At 52.2% G+C, this 18,137-nt stretch overlaps 1 protein-coding gene across 3 annotated transcripts in view; it reads right to left on the bottom strand.

Annotated features, from left to right (window-relative positions):
- Window positions 1-13,438, bottom strand: part of CHD6 (chromodomain helicase DNA binding protein 6) — a 96,379-nt gene extending 82,941 nt beyond the window's left edge. For 2 of the 3 annotated variants that reach the window (XM_041398180.1, XM_041398181.1), the window contains exon 1: window positions 13,183-13,438. The gene's annotated coding sequence lies outside the window, so the exon portion shown is untranslated. Of the gene's footprint in view, window positions 1-6,421; window positions 6,586-13,182 lie in introns of all 3 variants that reach the window. The other variant, XM_041398182.1, reaches the window with a different exon arrangement.
- Window positions 13,439-18,137: the final 4,699 nt, after the last annotated feature.

Below are 18,137 nucleotides of genomic sequence, written 5' to 3'. Positions count from 1 at the left end.
TCTTCTGCTTGTCTTGACCAACAGTGTTCTCTGAGACCAAACAGCAAAGAGACACATCTGCAGTCCTCTGGTGCTGTTTGAGCCTTGCTACCTCATCAATCCCTGTTCCTAAGCAGGGCTGCACAGGCACGTCTCAGCCAGCAGAGCTGCTGGAGCTTGAAACTTGGGTGTCTGCTGCAATCCAGAAGGACTCAGGGAACTACATTCCTGAGGGTTGCATGGCAAAGAGGCTCTGCAGAAACATCTCCCTGCCAGTGGCTTAAGAGAGGTGCTTCCATCACCCAGGGAGTTCCAGGCAAGGGAGACACGCACTGACAATGCAACTGCCTGCAAAACACTAGAGACAGAGCTAGAGGAGGGACGCAAGAGTGACACTTCTCTCCCTGGCTCCTCCCCAACAGCTCTCTTCAAGTTGAATTAGGGAGGGGGGCTGCATGGTTCAGCAAAGCCTCCTCCAGGAGGCAAAGCAGCAACCCGGCTGGCTGCTCCTCCCCAGCACACTCCATCATCCGAGAGCACCTCTGCAGGACACCCTCTGAAGGAGGTAGCCAGTCCCCGTGAGCAGCTACCTGTCTGCAGGCTATCACGCAAGCAGCCTGGCAGGCAGAGCACGGCTCTCTCCCCACAGCCGGCTGCAGCAGGATTTGTTTATGTGTCTGCAGCTGCTCTGTGCCTTCGCCATGGGAATCCAGGCTGAAGCTCCATCCGCGCCGAGCAAGAAGCAGCCTGGCGGCACAGCCTCTGCGCAGCCCGGCAGGCACAGGGCTGCGGGGGGCACGAGCCCCTGGAAACGGGCCCGCTGGAGCAGCAAGCCGCATTCCCAGCCCCCGCAGTGCCTCCCCCACATCCTGCCTCCAGCCCTCCGCTGGGGGTAGAGAATGCCAATCTCGGGTTGTAATTTTTCCAAGTTAAAAATAACCCAGTAGTTTAGCAAGAGAGAAGCAGCAGCAGTGATGCAGGGGGCTGTGGAGTCTGCAAGCTCACTGCGAGGCAGCACGGCACACATTCTCCTTCCCAAACAGAGGCTGCGGAGAAGCAGCTTCCCAGCCCTGCTCACACAGCTACGGAAAACAAGACTCCTCCAGCAACCCATCAGGAGAGGCTTTACCAAGTGGTCTTCATTTCAGAGCTGCCGTAACACTCCATGGCACCACGGGGGAAGAGGACATAGGCCCCACACTCCTGAGCAGGAGACACAGCAGGATAAAGGAAACAAGGGGAAAAAGGAGAGAACATAGAGGTCCAAATAACCCAAAGTAAGGGAACAAATATGCATCAGGCAGGTACACATGTCCAGGACAGGCAGAGCATCACACCAACAGCCAGCCCCAAGGGACACAGCCATGCTGCAAGCAATTTTCTGTTCTCAAAATATTCTCATTTTTTAAAAAAGAAGGTAGGGGGAATGAACTGTGTTCTCTGTGGGGCCAGGGGAGCCCAGAGATTTGCTGATACGGACACCAAAAGCCCATGGCAAACCTGCAGTACCTTCCTAAGACACCCAACTCTGCCACCCCACAGGCGAATAGGCAACAAGACTGACAGGCAGACAATAAATCACCACAACCTCCTTGCCACTCGCTCCCTCGGAAAAGGAATACGGTGATGCTGCACAGCATTCCCCTCCAAAAAGCCTGTTCAACACCAACCCTCTGCTCCCAAGCTCTCAGCCCTACACGACAGCCACATCAGAGACCCCAGGGAGACACCTGGGCTCGTGCCATTGCCTGTCCACACAGGATGCTCTGCTGGCACCCAACAAACAAGAGTGCACACACAGGCTGGATACAGCCCCTGGTAACGCAGCTTCAGTCAGCTGCATTTCATGACTCTCATGACAAGCTCACGTGGCAAAACCAGCAATAGCTCCTTTTTGGAGGGTTTTCAAATGCAGCTTCTAACCCAAGACCATAACCACAGTGACCTTCAGCAGCTGCACAGTGCCAGAGGGCCGAGCACCGAGGGCTCACTCAGAGTCCAGTGAACACAGCAGTGAGTAGGGACAAACAGCACAAGGGAAGAAAAAGCAGCAGAACAGCTAAAACCCCTTCAGTTTGTTCAGAGAAGGCATGTCATGAACACAAAGTCATGCCTGGCCATTTGACAAGCACACAAAGAGAAGCACTCCAGCTTGCTGCTAGAGAGAGGAAAACCACATCTGAACCCACCATCAATTGTATTTCCCTCATCATCTTCATGAACAGCCCAAAATGAGGGGACACACTACTCCCACGTGGCACAGGCCTTGCAAGGTGGCTGTGTGCAGAGCAGGGATGCACCCAGTGTCAGCTGTACCCCCTTCCCCACCACGGGGATGCACCCAACATCAGCTGTGTGCTCTTTCCCACATCATCATCCTGCTACCCTGGTATGCAGGAGCGAGACAGGTTTCTCAAACCTACTGTGTCTGTTGCCTTCTGAGCTGCTGGCCAAAAGCCTGATTCCAAACAGTCGCTCATAAGCCTCAGGCAGTGTATTTTAATCCTCAACATCAGCAAGGCAAAAAAACAGAGGAAAACCAAACCAAATCGCTACAATGCGGTACCTACGCAGTCAAGAGAGAAAGGAGACAGGCCAAGCTTGCCCAGACTCATAGCTGGCACCCAGCAGGCTGGACTCCCACAGGGACAGGCATTTGACCACCCTCAGTGCCAAGAGGCACGATTTCATGGGCAAGGGTGCACTGGTGTGCAAGAACATGTGCAGCACTCCTGCACACACAGGGGTGCACAGTGGCTCCCTGCAGAGCAGTATCCCACCAGCACAATTCATATGCCTTGTAAAGAGCATCCTCAGCTCAAGCTCCTGACACATCAGCAAAGCCCACTGCACGTCACTGATGTAGCACTTTCCAGACCTCTGCTACCCTCTAAACACAAACACGGTCCAGTATGGCATCCAATCCAGGCCACCACACAGCTCAAATTAACTGCCCCATCTGTCAAATCTTAACAAGCCATTCCTCCATCACCAGTGCCAAATCTTCCTTCCACTTTATTCACCAGCCCCAACATGCCGACCAGCAAGCCAACAAGAAAGGACACGAGTGGAATGTCCAGGGAACAGACAGTGACAGTGGCCATAAAGCCTTCCCACTTCTTCCATCACACTCCCAGCACCTAATTTCCTACTTTAAAATAAGAAAAATGCAATATCTGTATCCACATGCTACAGGAGTCCCGAGTTCCAGAAGCCAATAAAGCCTATGGCCAAGTGTCACTTTCACAGCGGCCTGCACAACTCTCCCACCCCAGTGACACCCTGGTGCAGGCCAGAAGCAGCCAGCTCACAAGCCCTCTCCTGGCCCGTGGGAGTCAGAAGCTCACTGCTCAAAGCAGCTCAACACAGTGGCATAACCATCCTGCTGGCAACCAAAAAGATGCCTGGTGGGCATCTCCTCTTAGCCTGGGACAATTAGTTCACCCAGTCTGCTCCTCCACAAGGCAGAGAGCCTGCTTGTCAAGGCAGGCGTGCTTCAGCTGTGGAAAGCCTCTGGTCAGAGTGACAACACAACCCTAGCAACATTTTAGATGGAAATGGGCAAAGAAGCTGCGAGGACACACTCTCAGTGCTGGAAGCAGGCTCTCTTCCCTGAAGTGCGTGGCTGTTACCCCAGGGTAGAGAGAGAATTCTAGGCTTGGCCCCTGCTGGCTTCCTGGACCAGAAGTCATGAGAGCCAGACTTCCCAGTAGTGTAAGAAAAAAGCCTCTGATGAATAACTGGACTCAAGGGAGCACAGGGGTTACTGTCAGCTGCTTCAGAGGCCTCTTGCATCAGGGCAAAACATCCAGCTGCTCTCCAGCCACCAGGAGGGATATAGAAGTTTCAGCAAAAACCAGCGACCTGTGCACTCTGCACATTTTCCTGCTGCTTTTATGTCTCACACACAAGTGCTCAAAGCTTCACTTAGCTGTCCAAGTCCATCTCCAAGGTCACTGTCCCTACAAAGAAGCCACCAGGCCCATAATTTAACCTTTATTAGTAAGAAAGGTGTACAAAAGCCAGCCCAACCAGTAGGCCTTGACAGCTAGCCAATTCAAAGAACATTCTATAAGGTCTGAGAGCCTTACACCAAACTCATACTATCCCAAGGCAGATGGCCAAAAAATGAGATGGCATTCTTGAAAGTATGGATCTTCTCCTCTTGCTGTTGTTAACATCCTGCACAGCAAACTCCAGCTGTCAGAAAACAGCTTTGCCACACTGCAAACAGCTCCTCAGAGGCAATCATAACCCTTTGTGCCTCTATTTTCTAATGCTAGAATAGAGACAAAATATCAACATTGACATCAGGGCTACTGAGAAAGTGAACACACAATGCACCTCAAGACTTGGCTGTAGACACATACAAAAGACATCTGACACTCTGAGCAGATTTTGTGCTGAGAAGGCACAGCAACACTGGCCACAGTTCCACGAAGTGATGGAGACCCCACTGCAGAGTCCAATCATGCTGAAAATAATTTCTTCAGGAATTTCTGTCAGACTTCAGGAAAGTCTGCTCCAATTGAAGCTCCCTGCCACAGACCTCCACAGTGGATAACTCTTACCCCTGCCAGTCATTCACCTGATGTCCCCACATCCCTGTTTGCTCCTGTTACCTGCTGACTAAGGTATTCCCCATTGTTCTCCTGTTATAACCACAGCAGAGAAAAAAGGTGAAAGAAAAAGGTGCCCCCCTGCCAACTTCCTGCTTCATCTAATGAGTAGCCCACAGGAATGTGCCCAAGGAAAAACATCCAAGGAACTGAATGAAACGTGGCCAAGACACCAGCAGCTGAGCCACAGGAACAGAGTTAGCATTTCAAACATTTCCAGGCCCTCACAACAGGATGGACACCTCTGCTTTGCCAAATGCCTCATCTGTGCACAGGTGGCAGAGTGGCAAGGGGTGTACAGTGCCAGCGTTACTTTGTCTACCATGGCCACATCTCAGACCACAGCTTATGAGCACAGGCCTTGAAGGCTGACCCCAAGGTATATCTCAGTGTGTGAAAAGTGAGCAGCCCTTCTTCAGGCCAGGCAGCACTTCATCCTGGTCCTAGGGATCTCAAAAAACAGGTGATAAAGGAAACTCAGCTTGGTCTGTACTCTCACACAGAGTGAAGGCTCAGGGGCATAGAAGGAATCTCCAGGAGCAAAAGGACATTTTGCTACACTGCTCACTCCCCAAGCACAGGACAGCTCCAACACCAGCTTACAGAGGTCACTTGACTGATGCTGCCCTGTTGGAGAAGAGCTCCTGCACCCACACAGGCTGTACCTGTCCCAAGAGCATTGCAAACCCATGCCACCCACTCCAGGGCAGGGCAGAAAGGTTGGCTAGCAGACCCCTGCCTGCAGCAAGGCCAGGTACTGGGGGAGCCAAGCTGTTCCTCAGCACCCAGAATGATAACATCCTAAATAAACACAGTCCGAGAGTTTTTTATGTTGCAGGGAGGTCCCACAGCTCATGGCATCTGTTCTGCCTGCACATCCTAACAAAATCTAGCAAACCTCATTCCAAAATAGCAACAGACAAAATCTGCTCTTGTCCAGGCCTGAGAAGGTACTTTGAGAGAACAGTCTCCAGAGTTCAGATGCCATCTGTAATGAGACATTCATCTCAATCATCTCTGTTTCCTTACATTTGTCTTTTTCACCATCCCAAGAAAGACTAAAGTATGGGACGCTGAGAGCAGTGCCTAAGAGAAATTCTTCAGTTCCTCTTGTGCAAATGCTTGGGGTTCAGTGATGCCAGTTCCTCAGCTATAGACAATGCTTTAATACACTTGGCTAGCCCTTTTAAATGGTGAACACACAAAGACCTGCCCAGACACACTGCAAGTAAAACGCTACCAAAAGCACATATGGAGAGGTAGCCCCTTTTTGCCTCAACTCATAAAGCCCTTTAGTCAGAGACCAGCTCAGGGAACAGTGAAGAGAGCATCAACCTTGCCAGGCTGGAGAGCCACAGCTGCACGAGTAGGGAACACATGGGCAGGAGGGCTTCCTGCCAGAGGATGCCTAGCCACTGTCACTAACACTGACTGCTAAGTCCCATCTTTGCAGAGTCCCTTTTTCCAAACAGAACTGGAACCCCAGGGCACACCAAGCCTCTTCCAACAGCACAGAGGCAGAGCTGCTGTGGATCTCCCCTGGACTCAAGCTGCATTCCCTCGGGGCACAGATACAGGAGATGCCCTGGACACACCTGGCCAACCAGCACCATCGTCACAGGGTCAGCCAGCCACCAGGCAAGCACATGGCATCAGCTGCATCAAGCTACCAAGACACTCTTACCCCTGTTTGCCTGGCAGGTCTGCAGACATCAGTCTCCTCTGACATGTAGCAATGTGGAAGCCAGGTAAGCAAACCCTGGATAGAGCAGGCAAAACACAGTTCCCACAGACCCATGTCCTAGCCCACTTACTGCACATACCTGTCCAAAGTCCAAACCAAAATGGTTGCCATATCTTCTCTCCCTCTGTACTTGGATAAGCCACTCATATTCTGAACCCTTCCTTCAGCAGGCATCTCTGGAGGAACAACCATGCAACAAGGTCCAGAAACCCATTCTGCTCTGTTTCTGTCTCCTCCTTCCAGCTAAGGAGGACAGAAAGAACAGGAAATAGAGCTGGATCCAGGAAAGGGTTTAAGAATGTTGTCCTCAGCCCTAATGCCCTGCTCCACTCAGCAGAGCATGCAATGGAGAGCCTGTCTAGAAACCGGAGAGCAGAATCTGCAGATAACCACATTTCCACACACAGCATGCCCTGTCAGATGTGGGCACAGCTGTACCTGTTCAAACACATAGGTCCTACAACCTGCAGAGTCTCACCTCAATTCACCTGAATTGAAATTACAACTACCAAAGCCTCAAGGAGCCTGTGCCCACACTGACACACTCCTTCCTTTGCCTTTGGGATTCAGGACCCTGGTTCTCACACTCAAAGCACAGTGTGGGACTGGCCTAACTCCAGCAATTTTATTCTCCGATAGAAACTCTCACCCTCCAGAGCAAGGAGGTGGAGAAGTCACTGTGACTGGCCCACAAATCTGCAATTGCAAATCTCAGCACCTTCACAGAAAGCACAAGCCTTGCTTCAGCCAGCCTCCCCGCAACATCACTGCACTGCAAACAGAGCACAGTCTCTGCTGTCTGCAGTGGAGGAGAGAAACCTGCTTTTATGTATGCACCAAAGTGCATGCTGGGAAAGGCTCAGATACTCTGGTGAGGGGCACCCTGCAGGGACTGAGAAAGATCACTGAGAAACAGGGCTTTGCTTGCCCTAAAGCAACAAGCAGAGAAGCATACAAATAGGAGCAATGGGCTGTGCATCGCACACCCCACTGCACTCCTTCCGAGGCTGAGCAAGCACAGTGTACAGCAAGGATGAACCAGGCATTTAATTAAGTAATCAAAAATGGCTCTTTTTGGATCCTCAATTAACAGACACCGAACACTTAAACTTCATTTTATCTAAAGTATATTCTAGGTTCAACCAAAGCAGATGAAAGACTGAGGGTTAAAAGTGCTCTGTGCATGAGACCTAGAGAACTCAAGGCAGTGGCTCACATAAAAATAGCAGCTTTCACAGCACATCTACAGCAAAGCACTAATGTTTATTCTTGTATCTAGGACTAATTTTAATTCTGCCTCAATGCACATATATAACAAGGCATTAATGTTTCTTAAATAACCAATATTTCACTTACCTATACATCAAAGAAGTGGAACTCCCCTGCAACTTTGCAGCACCCTCGTTCGTGCACATAGCTAATTGTAAGTGTTGGAATTCACTTTCCAAGGCAGCTGTACAGTGTAAGTTGAAGTGCAAAATGAAACTATGTCCACAAAACAAATACTTATTTCCAGTGCAAGAGAGAGGGAGCACAACTCCCAGAAGTGGTTGCTAATAGGGAGGGTCTGATAGCTAAAGTTCCTCAATTAGTTAAAGTCCTGCTTCTGCCTTCAAAGAAATGCAAATGAGGTATCTCTTGGGGGAAGATCTGGGGGTCTTACATCCCAGGGGGTTTTAACACCAAAGGCAGTAAGTTCTTTCCTCACACAGGTCCACTGACAGCCACAGGGACACAGCTTCCCCCAGCTTTCCTTGCCAGGCTTTTGGCTGGGGTCCCCCACACATGCCCATTGCCTTCTCACCTATTTTTCTGTGCCAGAGCTCCCAGGCTGTAATTCAAACAAGTAATTTAGAACCACATTAGACAGTTAATTAAACAACCTTGCCCATCCACTGCCCACCTGTCCCTCCCTTGCAACAACAGGCACATCAACAGGACATGCATCCAGCTCAGGGGCCTAGAGTAACACCACCCTGACCCCTGATACAGTCTCCTGCTCTAATGCAAAGCAAGGCTCCACAGATCCCACACTTTTACAGAAACATTTAGAAAATACTCTGAAAATTCACACTGCCAAGCATAACTTTTCTCTACTTTCAGCACAGTCATCCCAAAAGGAAACAATGAATTACCTGCATTTCAACCCAGACTTCCCTTCACAACTGAGCCAAATGGCAGAGAGAACCAGACAAGTGCCCAAAAACTTCAGAAGAGATCTAAACTTAATCTGGCCAGGAAAAACACAAACCAAAAAATTCCCAAACACCACAGTAAAACAAACCACCCCAAAACAACCAGCATAAAGTTTTGGAAAAGGTGAGACTGCAGAAGGTATGCTGTACCTCAGAGGGCAGACATTCATAATATCATGAAGCAGCATCCCTCAAGGGGAAACCAGGGCTGGAAAATATGATGGGCACCCCAGGGCCAAGCCAACATCTCACCCTCACAGTAACACCCACACTTCCTGAGCCATACCCAACACACCTCTGCACATTTCCAGTGCCCACATGAAAAGCTAAGAGGGACTGGGACTTGGTTCCCATGCTTCTGATTTTCTTTTCTGAACTGAAACAGTGTTTTGCTCCTGTTAGAGCGAGATTTATACTCACTACAGGCTGAGAACGCCTTGGAAACGAGAGGCTGCAGTACGGAAACAGCATGCACCCCTTCACCTCAAGGCAGTATTTCCCCCACAGAGAGAAGGTCCTCACACAAAGGATGTGTCAAAAGCTTTGTGCGTGACCCCCAACTGATGCTAACACAACCCAGCACTTCTCTAAGCACTGGGCCCAAGGGCAGCGCAGAGCAGGAGCTCTACACTCAGGCACAAACTCTCCAAGCTTTTAGCTGACTTCCAAAACAGCCAGTTGTGCTCAGGCGTTCCCTAGAGCATAGTCATAACCTTTCCCCAGACATCTGCCAGGAACTGGTCTTCAATATTAAAGCCCAGCCAGAGGGTCTCAGGTATACTCTAATTCTTAGTCTGACTGGACACATCCAACATAACAATGCTAAAAATTATTAGCCACATATTGGTAGATTGCTGGGCTGCATCCCAGATTTTCCCATATAAGGGAAAGTTGAAGGCATTGTCCTATCACATGGAAAACATATTACACCAGCCTGAGATATTACGAACAAAATCAGAGTCTCCTCGTGTCACAAGCTGACACCAGAGAACCACATTTTTCCCTTTTTGCTGCCGGATTGGTCAGCTTTCCCCAGCTCTGTTATTTCACCAGGGGCTGGTGCTCACAGTAGGTGCTGCGCAGGGCACGGCACTTCCTTAGAGGATTTTGGTCCCACCACCACCACACTTGGCAACACAGGCAACTGACACCTCTCCCACAGTCAAGGGTAATTCTGTTTTCATGGACATGGGTTTTTAGGGTGCTGAGAACCCACCACACAAACCCTGCATGTCATGAACACTCTGCCGTAGCAAACATTGCTGCCCCACTGCACACAGGCCCTTCATCCTGACCATCTCCTCTCCCCTTGACAGTGCTTGTTGGCCTCCAACAAGCACTCTGCCTCTGCTTTCACAGACCAGGGAGGACCACCAACACCAGAAGCTGACTCCACTGTCCCAAGCAGGAAAGCGGGGATTAGCAAGGACAAATGTATTCACTGCTACTTGCAGGAGCAATGAAAAAAGCCCTCTCAAGTGCCCCAAGGCCCAGTGAGACATCCAACCACTGAGCCTGACAATGGCTCTTTAAGACACCCTCAGAGCAGCCTCCCCACCATGCCTGCTGTCCAGACCCAAGGCGGGAGTCTGCGTTCCGCACCGAGCGCCACTCCCAGCACAAGGCTGATCAGCTCTTCCCCCTTTGTGAGGGTAAGCTTCTCCTGCTCACTGGTGAGGACGACATCAGCTCTTATCTGTGCAAAGCCCAGACAGGGCAGGACACTACAGCAAAACACAAAGGCCCACTCTGGCAGCCTCTCAAAAAGCAAGTCTCACAAAGTCACTCAGCTAACAAAAACAAGTTCATGTGCTTGTACAAAGCCCTCTTGAAATAACACAAACCACTGCAGTGAAACTCTTTATATTATCCACCTGTAGAAATTTATGTGCTTGGAGAAATTCTTGCTAAAATATCAAAGATCACTCAAGGAAGACAAGATCTTAAAAATTATTGTGATTACACTTTTGGGGTGGAGAGAGGGGGTAGAGATTTAATTCCAGCTGAAGAAATGCAATAAAAAGCAATCAGGAAAACTAGACACTCTTCTGAGAGCCTCATCCACCAAGCCATTAGAAATCAACAGATCCCAAAAAGACCCACAGCACTGATCCCTGGGTCTAACATTGGAACACTTAGGGTCAGCTGCTCAAAGACAAGCAGCACGGTCCCCTAAGGCCACCATGCAGGACAACAGAGGAAGAGGTAAACTCAAACCATTAAAAAGGCATATACTACTAAACTAGACAGCAGCACTCAGAACACAGTAACAAGGCCCCTGACAGCACCTTCCATTAGAGATGTGCATTGTTCACAGCTGCAGCAAGGATAAAGACTGCAGGAGCTGCCCCAATGTCAGACTCACACAGGGTACCCACATTGGCCTGCAGCAAGGGGCTGCAACTGCCTCCGCAGGGACAGGGCACCCTGTGCTTCTCCTGGGAAGAATGAGAATAAAGGAACAGGCAGGAATAAACAGCCACGCCTGCAGGGTGGGCTTCAACTTCATCAAAGTGCAAACAAACCAAGATCACTCCTTCTCAAAGTCCTCTCCTTGACTTCAGCTTTTGCTTGATGTACTTCAACTCCGCTGCACAAGGCACGCACATACATTTTGACAGGATCCAGCTCTCCTAGTTACTGTTTCATTTTTCAGCTTGAAGCACTCGAGGAGCAACATTCAATAAGCTTCACCACACCGCTGTCATGCTGCCCATCTCTGCAGTGAAGGCAGTGCAGCCCCCCTGAAGGGCCTGCAAGAGCAGGCAGCTGTACCAATACAAAGACACAGGCTGAATTAGCGTTCCCAAAAACAAATTTCTACTTTGTAGTGGAAGAGGAAGCAATTTTCAGGAAAGGAACCCAGAAGCAGCCCTAAAACCAAAACCAACCCAGCTCAAGGCCAAAAGCCCTGAGAGAGAAACAACCTATTTACTCCAGGAAGATTGCTGTTATTGCTTCATACTTCAACAGCTTGACCAAAACTACAATTCCTCTGCAAAGGAGCACAGCACAGTTCCTGCATGAAGGAGGTAAACAAAAGACAAGGAGAGGCAGGACATCACCCCTTCCCATACCACCACCTGAACAGGGCCCAAAAGCAACAGCAATACTTCACAGCAGAGAAAACACTCTCGGAGAACTCAGTGTTTCCCCTCCTCCAGCAACACCCTAATCCAAGTGACTACACAGCACTTAAAATGATAATCTGCAAATGAAGAGGTCAGGAATAAACATCTAACAAGACAACAGCATCTTTCTGCCCCCCAGGAGCCCCACACCAGGGAGGCCAGTGCCAGCTGAGGGGTGCTGGAGGCTTCTACCCAGTCTCATCGGACACTACACAAGCACAGCCAACCATCTCCATCTGTCACCCCTCATTCTCCAACACCAACAACATTTGCTGCATTCCCTGAGCAGGATGTAAACAAGAAAAAAGACTGGGCTTTTGGCTAGAAGCATCCCGACTCCCTGAAGAAACAAAGCAAGCATTTTTCATAGCAAAATTACCAAAATACTCTACCATATCAAAGGCCAGCAGCAGACCAGGCAGAACCAGCTCTGCATGTGCTGAGGCAGCTGCCCTGGACCCGCGGTCCCCGACTTCACTGCGAGTTCAGTGTAGTTGTCAGCAGGCAAATTGATAAGCAGAGGGAGACCCACTCTCAGGCGGGTGCACGCTCGCAGCAGCAACCCGAGCTGACGATTTTGCTTCCTCCTCCCGTATTTGCGTGCGTGTCTCTCACAGCCTTCATCCTACAAACCTCACTGATCAAGGCTAAAATCCACCTCCATCACCAGTGAACGCCACTGGTGAGCACGGGGGAAGCCCGCGGCGCGGCCACCGACACGCAGCGGGCGCGATGACTGCGGCGAGACGCGGCTCCGCTGTGACTGCGATGTGACATGGCTGCGATGTCACAACTGATCCGCGTCTGCTCCGCGCGCAGCGGGACGGAACGGCGCTGACAGGGACGAGCCCGTGGCCCAGCGCGGTGGGAGCGGCCCTTCCACCGCATCCCCCCCGCACCCTGGCTCGGCGGGGCCAGGCAGCGAGTGGCCCGCACCCCGGGCCCTCCAGCGCGCAAAGGGACCCGCTTCCCCCCGACCGCCAAGTTTAAAGACTTAATTATTGATATTCTTGAGCACCGCAGCCGAGATGCCAGAGGGGAACTGTGCCCGGCGGGTGGGCTCCGGTACCCCGCACTCGGGGGGGGACCCGCTGCCCCCTCCCCGGCCGGGAGGAGCTTCGGCGCAGCACCGTGGGGAGCCTGCCCCGCCTCCGCTCCCGGCCCCGCACTCCCCGGGACCCGCCGCCGCTGCCGGGGGCGCCCAGCCCCGCGCTGCCGGCCCAGAGCCCGCGAGGCCCGGTCGGGGACGAACGGCAAGGCCAGCGAGACTGGCCGCGGCCCCCCCGCGCTGCCGCGGCCCGGGGGCGGGGGAGGGCGGCGCGGAGGGACCCGGGGGCACCGCCGCCCCTCCCCGCGGCCGGAGCCATGACAGGGCCGGCGGCCGCCCCGGCCCCCGCCCGCCCCGCGGCCCGCGCCACCGCCGCCGCGTTCATTCATAGCACCGCCCTAGCGCAGCCCCACCGCCGCGCCGGCCCCGCCAGGCGGGCGAACCCAAAGTTCGAGGCAGAACTTACCCAAAATGGCTCCGCAGCCGCCCCAACACAAACAGCTTTTATTTGGTGAAGTTTAGCCCAGCACCCAGCAAGGACACCCTAACCTCGCTCGGGCCCGCCCCCGCAGCACGCCTATTGGCTGCCCAGAGCCGCGCGCCGCCGCCCATTGGCGGGCCGGCCCGTCAGCCGCGCGGCGCTCGCGCCAAGCTTGGCTGCAGCGCGCCCGCCGCTCGCTCCATTGTGCTCCTGTTTGCACCGATGAGAGAGCGGCGCTGATTGGTCGCGCCGCCGCCCCCACGCGCCGCCGCCCCGCCCGCCTGCTCCACGTCCGCGCCCGCCGAGCGTTGCCCGGATGTGAACGGAACCCGAGCCCCGCCCCGGGAGCCGCCCGCGCCACACCGCGACCTGCCCGCGCCGCCCCGGGACCCGCCCCGGGGCCCGCCCGGCCCCGCTGTGCCGCTGTCTGCGCTGTCCCCGCGCCGCACTCCCTGAGGCGCTGCCGCCCAGGCCCGCCGAAATCCTCGAAGTGCGAAGGCGCCCGCGGGCGGCCCCGCATGGAAGAGTAGCGCGGGAGCGGCCTCGGAGGCCGCAGGCCCGGAAGGAGGGAATGCCGCTCCCCAGAGGGGTGCTCCAAGAGATGGGTTGGGAGCAGGCTCAGGGCTTGGGCTGGGTGACCCACCTCTCCAGGGAAAAACTTGGCATGGAGCAGCTGGCAAGGTTCGGGTCCAGCACCAGTTAATGGTGAGCCAAGCCCGCCGAGGTGGGTTTTCCATGGCAATTCCTCACAGCCAGACTTCCTTGGGATGCCTGTTCCTGGTCACACAGTGTAGAGGGCTTTGCGCAGTAGCCACAGTCCCTCCTCCACCTCAGCACCCTGCAGCTGGACCAGCAGCACTCTCACTTTGGTGCCTGCAGTGCCATGCCTGCTGTTCTGTCTGGGAAGGTGGCAAAGCTGGGGAAGAGGAGCAGGGCTCACTCCATGTCCCTGCTGATGCAGAGGTGCTGTGGCACCAAAAGAAACGCTGCTGAAGATAATTAGCTCTGCTGAGACTCAGACTGATGAACTGAGTACAAGGGAGTCCTCATGCAGCCATACTGCTTGCCAGGCCCCTTGGGAAGCTGGCACAGCCCTGTGCTGAAATCCTGGATGGTTCAGCACCAGCTGGCACTGATGTCTTGTGCCATCTGACTAGCATGTTCTCTTTATGCTTCCTGGCTTTCCCCAGATGCTCTCCCCAGAGCTGTAGAGCTCTTCCACTGGTCATGGAGATCCGCTGGGCATCACTGCTGGGCAGTGCTGGTGTCCTCTGCATGCACCTGTCACTGCACACTGTAGATTAAACACCGCCAAGGGACATGGCTCCATCACAAAGCTACACCCACCCCATTCCTGGGCTCCTCCAAGTCCCCACACAGACCAGCATACTGTGCTCTCCCCGGTGAAGCTGGTCTTCCTTTTCCATAGCATTCCCTTTTATTGTTTCTTGATTGCTTCAAGCCACATCTCCACTCTCCATCCTTTTTCTTCCCTCAGTCTGGCTCCTTGCCCATGGACACTGATGGAGACTCCTGAGACATGTTCAAATTCTTTCTGCTCATAGAGGGCGAGCACATGTGAATTATTCCTCTCCAGTGCCTTCTCCTTTCCCTAGTCCGGCCTGCTCCTTCTCTAGCCATCAGCCTTGTCTATACCTGATGTGTTCATCCTGCACCAGGCAACCTTTGGCAAATCAACATCATCCCGTGCTGTATCTTTGCTCTATCTCCAGAGCAGCACTTCAACCTCAGAGTGAAGAATGCCTGTTAACATGGAATTAATTAGTACTTTGTGACCAGGGAACCAAAACGCCTTAGTCGCTGATCAACCATTTTTTGCTCAGTTGGTCTCAAAAGGAGTGGCTCATTGCTGTACAAGTAAAATGGGCTGGCCGGAGGTTAGGGACCAATAAAGCAAGGCACAAACAAATTCCTTGCCAGAGTCATATGGCAAATATCATTTGGAAAGACATTGTAACACCTTTCTTACAGAATTGCAAAAGTTTTGATGGACCACAGGAGGTTATGCAAGAGGTGCCTTCCCAGCACCACATTGATGATCAGCGCAAGATGAGACCAGCTCTGCCTGCCTTCCACGGCCAGACATCCCCCCACACGTCCAGTGACCTCTGACAAGGCTACACCATCCCAATATTCCACCTTAACCTTTCAGGACTTCGTCGTTACTGCTCCTTAACGTACCACCAGGCACTGCCAAGAAGGTTTTGAGTCCATCATCTTTGAAATTGCTTTATCAGTACTAGTAGACTGATGTTGGGTCAGGTCCTGCTACCTCTTCACCAGGAAAAAGCAGCCCAGCTTCTCCAGCTGTATTCAAGGGCCCGCTGTCCCCACCTTGGCTGTCCATCACTGTTGTCTCTCTTGGCTTCTCAATTTTGTGGGTTCCAATACTGGACAAAAAAAAAGAATGTATGATTTTATAACAGAAACTCATCTTCCAGCTCAGTCTTAATCCAGGCCATGTCTGTTTATTATAGAGTGGGATTGCTGTGTTTTAGATAAGGTGATTTAGAGAACACTTCCAGAGTCAGTAATTCATTGTACTTGCAACCCCCACACAGGACTAAGGAGCGTGCTCAGTCTGTGGCCTTTCCCACCTGATCCCCTCACAAGGCCAGCACGAGCTTTGGTTTTGAGTGACCTCAGCATCCTTTGATGCCAGCACGAGAGCCTCCCTCAGCCTTTCTGGAAAACAGGATTAAATCCTGAGTTTTGCTGTTTCCAAATCCCCCTGGGCTCAGGTTGCAACTTCTGTGAGTGTAGCTGAGCAGAACTGGGGTCAGACATTACCTGGAACACAGCATTGCTGCCAGCACCCATCACTGTAGACAGTCTTTGGGATAACTCTCTTTTGATTTGAAGAAATAATAATAGTAGTTGTAGTAGTAGTAGTAGTAATGATGATGATGATTATGATAAGAAGAATAATAATAATAATCTGACATTTTATCATTTACAAGTAGGATTGTGGCAGTCTTACCTGGGAAAACTCCTCTGGGCTCAGGATACTTCCATACCTCACTGCCAGATGGAACCTGCCTCCTTTCAGGGAGCTCAGCCAGCCCTGCACCAGCGTGCATCCTTACCTGCATCCTTACCTGCAATGTGCTGTGTGGATGCTACTGCCCACCACATGCACAAAGCATCCACTGTGGCCCTGATTTACAGGTGTCCCCCACCCTGAAAGAGAAACTCAATTACTGTTATGTACCTCCCTTGAAACCAATGTTACCTGGAATCAGGAAAAGCAAAATGCAAACAAAGGTGGTTGCTCACAGCATCAGCCATCCCCAGGTGGGTGGTTGTGACTTGTATCACATTCCCTGTGTCACTGGTGCAATGACTCTGCTCTGGCAGCCCCTGAGTGCAGCTCTGTGAGGAGCAGCAAGAGATGAGCTGCCACCAGGGGCAGGGGACCTCAAACATCATAAATGTCACTGATTTTTTTCAAGCTCAGATTTTGCAGCAGAAGGTGCAGCCTCCCCCCAGAAGCTCTGGGTTGAGAGGCACTGCAGCTCTGTGCCATGCCTGCAGACAGTGCCAAAGGCACTGCATGTCCTGGCCAGGAGCCCCAGAGAATTCCAATCCCTGCTTGAGATGCAGCAGCACTGTGGATTGCCCGGGCAAAGCTCGGGCTGCAGCACTTTGGCCAGCGGGTGCATGTGCCCAGCTGGCACACGTAGGTCTGGCATCCTCAGGCATCCACAAGCACAGTGCTGGGTATGCCACCACAGGGACAGGCCCTGGCAGCTGTAGGGACAGCTTTGGCAGCACAAAGGACAGAGTCCCTCGAGGCTGAAGAAATGCCAAGTGTTTCCAGGCTAGTCTCATTCCCTTACAGAGAGGGATGCTCCAGATATGCGTGCAGGGCAGGCTGGGTTTCTACAAGAGCAGGCACAATGAGTGGTGTCCCCTCTGACTGATCTCCCACCCTGTGACACAAACACAGGGAGACAAAGGTTTATCTGTAGTAGCAGCTCTCACCTGGGATCAGGACAGGTTTTGGAAGCTGGCTGAAGAGACAGCAGTTAGCTGCTGTCTTAGCTTCTTAAGCAGCTAACTGCTGTTAGCCATAGGCACCTTGTGGTAGAGGGATGCAGGGTTGTTTCCAACTCAGTAAATTAGTCTCAGCTGCTGATGTAGCAACCCCTGGCTTGTTGGGGCCTTCGATATGTTTGCACATTTCAGAGCATCCTTCACTTGTCCAGTTCTGGGGAGGCTGGTGTGTCTCCACTGGTCTCCTTACAAGCTGGTAGCTTTGTTGGAGCTCTGGAGCTTTTACATAAAGAGTAGTCTTGCCAGGCTGTAACGTTTGTCCCAGCAAAAGAATCCCTCAGCTCCTTTCTGCTGGGCATCTTTCCATGCCAATGAATGGCCACACAGCACCAGGTCCAGGCTGGAGGGGAATCTTGGCTCTCATTGCCACCAGGGTGCTCTGTCTGATGTCCATCCTGGTTTTCCAAATGAAGGTCAGAAGGAACTAAGGACCAGGAGCTCCAGTTCTCCCATCCATCTTTGATGATTCATTTGTAAAGCGAGGCAGAAGGGTACATTTGTCCAGAAGCTGTCCTGCAGACTTTACAGTGGACACAGTTTCTGAATGGACCATACATAAGATATGTTAAGATATACACCAGCACACAGTGCTGGTTTTACTGTATGCTTCTTCTCTAGATGCAGATTTCAATAGAGATTGCTTATGCTGATAAAAACATGGGCAAAACCACTGGATTTATTGTGCTGGAGTCATCAGAGCATGGGGGCACAGCCAGCCCCAGCATGCTGCACCTGGCAGTCAGGTCAGCTCAAGCGTCCTCAAGCATACTCTCCGCATACACAGCACAGGCACAATAAGCAAGTTCCAATCTGTCACTTCAGACTGGAGTTTGTGTGCGACAGGGCTGTTGGGCTGCTCAGCC

Source organism: Onychostruthus taczanowskii, unplaced genomic scaffold (assembly GCF_017590055.1).
Source record: "Onychostruthus taczanowskii isolate IOZ18803 unplaced genomic scaffold, ASM1759005v1 scaffold142, whole genome shotgun sequence".
Classification (NCBI taxonomy): Eukaryota; Metazoa; Chordata; class Aves; order Passeriformes; family Passeridae; genus Onychostruthus; species Onychostruthus taczanowskii.
This window is presented reverse-complemented; position numbering and strand designations above follow the sequence as displayed.